Source organism: Protopterus annectens, chromosome 12.part0, assembly GCF_019279795.1.
Source record: "Protopterus annectens isolate FY-2018-M chromosome 12.part0, PAN1.0, whole genome shotgun sequence".
Taxonomy (NCBI): domain Eukaryota; kingdom Metazoa; phylum Chordata; order Ceratodontiformes; family Protopteridae; genus Protopterus; species Protopterus annectens.
This window is the reverse complement of record NC_056746.1, coordinates 941,698,471-941,705,447: the sequence shown is the minus strand read 5'-3', so window position 1 is coordinate 941,705,447 and position 6,977 is coordinate 941,698,471. Positions and strand designations below refer to the sequence as shown.

The 6,977-nt window shown below is 44.8% G+C and overlaps 1 non-coding gene across 1 annotated transcript; it reads right to left on the bottom strand.

Moving 5' to 3' along the window:
* Positions 1 to 6,485: 6,485 nt before the first annotated feature.
* Positions 6,486 to 6,558, bottom strand: TRNAR-CCU. Its single transcript has one exon. It is a non-coding gene; the product is annotated as a tRNA-Arg (tRNA).
* Between the last annotated feature and the right edge of the window lie 419 nt (positions 6,559 to 6,977).

Sequence of the window (6,977 nt, the reverse complement as noted above, 5' to 3'; positions counted from 1 at the left end):
TGCACCTTAAATGGATCTGTCACTCCCACTGCAGACTTCCACTGTCACACTACCCTCGTACATATCCTGTACCACTCTTACATACTTCTCTGCCACTCTTGACTTCGTCATACAATACCAGAACTCCTCTCTAGGCACCCTATCATATCCTTTCTCCGAGTACACAAAACACAATGCAACTCCTTCTGACCTTCCCTGTATTTCTCAGTCAACAGTCTCAGAGCAAACATCACATCTGTAGTGCTCTTTCCCGGCATGAAACCATACTGCTGATTGCTAATCATCACCTCCCTTCTTATCCTAGCTTCCGCTACTCTTTCCCATACCTTCAAGCTGTGACTGATCAGTTTTATTCCTCTATAGTTACTACAGCTCTGCACATCACCCTTATTCTTAAAAATAGGTACCAAAACACTTTTTCTCCACTCCTCAGGCATCCTCTGACTTTCCAAGATTTCATTAAACAATCTGGTCAAGAATTCCACTGCCAGTTCTCCTAAGCACCTCCATGCTTCCACTGGTATGTCATCTGGACCAACAGCCTTTCCATTCTTCATCCTCTTAATAGCTGTCCATACTTCCTCCTTGCTAATCTGATGTTCTTCGTTCCCCATTGCTGCAGTCCTAACTATTGGGTATAGTCCGCATCCAGTCGGCCCGAATACCAGAGTATAAGGCTGACGTCGGTCAGGGCGCATTAGACTGACGTCAGTACGTCAGGGTACTAATGCGCATGACCGACGTCATATCCTCAGTCTTTTTTGCCGCATGGTCCGATGCAGAAGCAGTTTTGCGAGTGCAGGTTGGCGTTCTGAAATATTTCCGAAACCGGAGTTTCAGACCGAAACAGAGTTGGCTAAGTACCCTTGGGGAACATTTTGGTTTTTTCTTGCCTCAGTATTTTACCGGATGTCAGAAAAAGTGAATAACTGTATTTCTTGTGGGAAACAGATACCTCATAGGGATTACCATACCTTGTGTATACCTTGTTTAGGGCCTGAGCACGGCGTTGTTGGTTGCCGCTCTTGTGCTAGGTTTAACAAACGCACTATTAAGAGGAGGTTAGACTGTGCCAGGTTAGTGTTTGGGAAGCGTTGCAATTATAAAATGCCGCCGGATGCTCCGGCCGCCCGTCCAAGAAGCGCAAGGACAAAACAGCGAAGCCTAGGGTTGATGAACCGCAGTCCCGGACGCCGGTTCTTTAGAAGGCTCAGTGGAGCCAGAGGTTTTGCCAGGAGTTTCCATGGAGTCCCAGGCAGAAACTTTACTGTTACAGGATGTGCCTTCTCAGGAGGTAGGCCAGGCTGAGGGGCTTCTCAGGTGACTGTTCTTCCCTCTCTTCCCAAGGTAGTTAGAGCCTCTCCTTCTGTTGCCAAAACTTCTTTGAGAGGTAGGCCTAGTTCAGCTTCAGTGGGGGCTTCTCCTAGCATTTCGGTTCTGTACCTAAGAAACATATGCTTAAAATGGCAGAAGATTTGATTACTATGATTAGAGGTTCTATGCCCCGCCTGATAAGAGGCCTAGGGTGGAACCGAGTTTGATAGTTTTGAACAGTGTTCAGAGGCTTCAGAGTCTTCTGGAAGACTTGCAGGAGTATCCTACTTATTCTGATTCTGATGTGGATGATTCCACTCCTACAGCTTCTCCTCCTGAGGATTTCTCATTTTCAGAGACTCTGCATTCCATGAGGGAGCACTTTAAATGGGAAGGCCAGGATTACTCTGATTCCAGGAAAAGGCTTAGGGAATTCTTGTTTTACCCCAGCATAGGCCCTTAGCTATTCCTCCTGTGTTGAATGTGGTGGAAGATGTTTTGCAGAGGCTTCCCTGAACCCTGACTCTTTGCCTCCTGCTCCTGTTAAGCCTGATAGGTATTATAGGGTGCCCAAGCTCATAAGTATTTGTTTAAGAGTCCTAGGGCGACCCAGAAACTATTTCTCAAGGGCCTAAAGGTGTTAAAGCTTCTGTGGTTAAAAATCCTGTTCCCACTGATAAAGAGGCAAGGGCTTTGGATAGGTGGGGAAAGAAAGTGTATACTTCTTCCACTCTAGCCATGAGAGCATTGAATTGTCAGTTTCACATGCTAAAATATCAGAATTATCTCCTTTCACAATTGAAATCTAAGGTGGATGCTTTGGCGGAAGGTATTGAGTGTAAAGAGTTGCTGGATTTGGTTCATGTGTCTGAACAAGTGGGTAAGCATTCTTTGCAATGTGGTTTTGATGCTGTACAGGCCTCCTCGAGGGTGGCTGCTACCAGTTCTGTTCTTCGCAGGCATGCCTGGTTGAAGGATCAGAATTTAGCTGAGCATGTTAAGACAAGGATTTTGGATGCTCCTTTACAGTCTGATGTGTTGTTTGGATCGCCTGTGGAAGCAGTTTTAAAGAAAATGGAGGACAAAGCTAAGTCTATGCAAACTGTTAAAGATTTTTTGCAGGTGCAGCCACCGAAGTTTAGTAGAAATTGGCCTGCTAAGGGGTGGACATATCCTGCTTATGATTCCCAGTCTAGGGGTAGGTCTAGACGTGGTAGGGGCAGGGCTCAAGGTTCTTTTAGGCCTAGAACAGGGAGTTCACCTGCTCAGACTGCCAGTAGATTCCAGTCTGGCAGCTCCTTTGGGAGGAAGACTGTCTCTTTTCAAAGAAAATTGGGATTTAATTACTCAAGACAAATGGGTGTTGGATATCATTCACCACGGTTACAGATTTTATTTCCATACAATGCCCCCTTTCAAAGGCATGCCAGACGTTCCTCCTACACAAAGAAAAGAGGCTCACAAGCAAGTTTCTCAGTTACTCCAGATAGGGGCCATTCAGCCAGTCCCTGTATCAGAAAGGGGCCTAGGATTTTATTCTCGCCTGTTCCTAGTACCAAAGAAGGGGAACACGTGGAGACCAATTTTGGATTTATCTCTTCTCAACACGTTTTTGGACATTCCCAAGTTCAAGATGTTGACGTTACAACAGCTTTTACCTCTGCTGGGCAAAGATCACTGGATGGTAACTTTAGATCTCAAGGAAGCTTACCTTCATGTGCCTATAAGGCTAAGTTGCAGGAAGTATCTGCGGTTTCGAGCTGGAAATTCTCATTATCAGTTCTCTGCATTGCCCTTTGGCTTATCTACTGCCCAGAGTATTCACAAAGGTTCTGGCTCCAGTGATAGCTTACTTCAGGCTTCAAGGAATTCAAATCTATCCTTACTTGGACGACTGCCTGATTCTGGCTCAAGAAAAGGAAGACCTTCTACAGCATCTGGAACATGTCATAGCAGTGCTAAGATGCCTAGGGTATTCTGTGAACGAAATAAAGTCCAGTCTAGTACCCTCTCAAGACATGTGCTTTCTGGGTGTGAGACTGAATACAGCAGCCCAGATGGCCTTTTAACCCCGGACAAACAAAAGAGTCTATCACTTTACTTCCATCAACTATCTCATCAGTCCGTGCTGACTGCAAGGACAGTCCTTCAAGCATTAGGGTTCATGGCATCTTGTATTCTGGTGCTTCCCAATGCCAAACTGCATATGAGGAAGCTACAATGGTATCTCAAAATGTATGGACACAGCACTGCCAGGATTTGGACACTGTCATTCAAATAATACCTTGCCTTCAAAAGAATTTTTGTGGTGGGCTCAGGAATGTCACCTAAACAAGGGACTCTCTGTGACCCGGCCAGAGGCGAGTCAGATCTTAACGACAGATGCCTCGGACATTGCTTGGGGAGCTCATCTAAATGGAAAGTGGATACAAGACAAGTGGCCTGCCAGACTACAGCATCTACATATCAACATGAAGGAGATGTTAGCAGTCCAGTTTGCATTAATGGCTTTCAAGGAGTTACTTCTTCCAGGGCAGGTGTTGATTCTAACAGACAACACAACTGTCATGTGGTACATCAACAAGCAAGGGGAACACATTCTTATCCTTTATGCAGGCAAGCAATGATTTTATGGGAGACTGCGCTAAGCTTGCAATTAACTCTTCAGGCAAGGTTTCTGCCGGAGCACAGAACTCCTTAGCAGATGTGTTAAGCAGACAAATCATGGATCCCCACGAGTGGAAACTGGATCTTCATGTATTTCAAAACTGACAGTGTCATGGGGAACTCCAGACATAGATCTGTTCGCTTCTCCACTAAACCACCAGCTGCCACAGTATTGCACAAAGGGGTTTCATCACACAGCTTGGAAAGTGGATGCTCTGTCTTTCAGTTGGAAAAACCTTCATGTGTATGCCTTTCCTCCTCTGCCTCTTCTTCCAAAGGTACTATTAAAGGTCAGGCAAGACAGGCCAAGGATGATTTTGATAGCTCCAGATTGGCCTCGCAACACTGGTACCCACTACTACGGAGTCTGGTAAGGAAGCCTCCATGGCCTTTACCTCTGATTCCTCATCTGTTATCTCAGAAGGATGGTCATCTGCTCAATGTCAAGCTTCACTCTCTTCATCTAACAGCCTGGCATCTTCTGTGTTGAAACACAGCAGGTCTCAACTTCCTCAACAAGTTTTAAATGTGATTATGGAAGCTAGAAGACCTAGTACAAGGAAAGTGTACGCAGAAAAATGGAAGAGATTCTTATTTTGGAGTACAGCAAAGAGTTTGCAGGTTTCTGAGCCTAATTTGAGTGTGGCTCTTCAATACCTTACTGAGTTATTGGACAAAGGTTTGTCCTTCTCTTCCATTAAGATTCATGCTGCAGCAATTTCAGCTCACTATGATTGTGACCCACCATTGTTTTCGCATCCTTTGTTCAAGCAGTTTCTTAGAGGGGCAAAGAATATAAGACCCCCGTAGAGCTCCTACTCCTGCTTGGGATCTCAATTTTGTGTTGGAAAAACTTACTCTACAACCTTTTGAGCCTGCGGCTACTGCTGAATTGAAATACTTGTCTTGGAAGACTGCTTTTCTGTTGGCTATTACTTCTGCAAGAAGGGTGTCTGAGTTGCAGGCCCTTATGGCAGTAGAGCCATTTTGATTTTCCATAAGGATAGGGTATCATTACGCACTAATCCTTCCTTTATGCCTAAGGTGGTTTCTAGTGTGGCTTTAAACCAAACTATTCATTTGCCTACTTTTTATGCAGATCCCCAAAATAAAGGGGAAAAGATTTTGCACACTTTAGATGTACACAGGCAATTGCGTTATTATTTAAGCAGGACTAAGGATTTTAGGCAGTCTCAGCAGTTGTTGGTTTCTTTTGCTTTGAGTTCACAGGGCAAGCCTGTGTCAAAACAAACTATTTCTAGGTGGATTGGCTTTTGCATTGCATTTTGTTATTCCCATCATGGCAAGGAGATTCCAGCTGGGATTAGGCCTCATTCCACTAGGGCTACTGCCACTTCAACAGCATTTCTAAGGGGGGTGGCAACTAAGGATATTTTGGAAGCAGCTACTTGGAGTTCAGTGCATACTTTCTCTAAGCATTATCACCTACCTATCTACTCTAAGTCTAGGGCTGGTTTTGCCACAGCTGTTTTGCAAGGCATGTTGTCAGCTCCTGCTTCTTTATAATTTGCCAGCCTCCCTTACCTCTGCTTTGGGATTCTACCCAATAGTTAGGACTGCAGCAATGGGGAACGAAGAACATAGTACAGTTTTGTACCTACCATAAATGTAGATGTTCGAGGATCCCATTGCTGCAGTCCAATTTACCCTCCCTCCTTCCCCTCTGTGGTTAGGGGTGGTTGTGTAGGTGAGGTTACATGCTTATATATATTTTTTGTATATATTCTTGTATATATTGTACATATTTTTGGTGCAGGTATTTTGGGCCTTGTCTTTTTAGGATCTTCTGACATCTGGGGCAAGAAAAGACTGAGGATATGACGTCGGTCATGCGCATTAGTACCCTGACGTACTGACGTCAGTCTAATGCGCCCTGACCGACGTCAGCCTTATACTCTGGTATTCGGGCCGACTGGATGCGGACTATACCCAATAGTTAGGACTGCAGCAATGGGATCCTCGAACATCTACATTTATGGTAGGTACAAAACTGTACTTTTCACTTCCTGATTCACTGTCATCCCTCGTATACCCTGAGAACATTGCTGCCTACGTGGAACTAGTCACAGAAACCCTGTACAAGCATACTAATAGCTGCATAGAGGCAGCTGTATTCACCAGAAAGAAGTAAAGAACTGACTCAAAAAAAAAAAAACAAGCCCCCCCTATGGAGTCACAACAGAAGGACGAAAATCATGGCAAAAATTATGAGGCGCATAAAAACACTCTCATCAAACTAAACAAACAACTCTGAAGACAGTGTACCAAAGCCAAATCTGAGGTGGAGTTGGCCTCCCAGGCCAAGGACAATCACAAGGCATTCTTTAGCTTGTCTGCAACCTCAGTTGTGTGCAGAGCTCTTTGTTAATGGAGCCACCTGTACTGAGCCAGAAAGTGTAACAAATCTACTGTCAACTACAGCATACTGCATTAGCCCACTAGGCCACTCGGCTCTAAAAGCTTCACTTGTATCAAGATTATATCGCCCCTGATGGGACTTGAACCCACAATCCCTGGCTTAGGAAGCCAGTGCCTTATCCATTAGGCCACTGGAGCGTGACATAAAAGTGAATGTTGTTCATAGGTTCATAGATTAGCTGCCCTTCTTGACCATTTTAAGCCTAGCCAATTACTCCCTGTGAGAATCCAGTCCTGTAAGATGAACACCTTAACCATTATGCCAACCTCCCAACTTTTTTTTTACTGGCTGACAAATTTGGCTCCAACTTTACCCCTCTCTTACCCACATCCTTCCCTCAGGAAATGCCATCAAATAAAAATCCTTCATGCTCTTTCTAAGGGCAAGAACACTGCATCAGTGGACCTGGACAGTATCCCAAGATACCTTATAAATGGCATGAAGCATGACCTATTTGGCCATCTGGAATTGCTGTGTAACTGTTGCCTCCAGACAGGCTTCATGCCTTATGAATGGAGAACAGTAGTAGTCATCTCTGTGCATAAAGGTGGGCAGT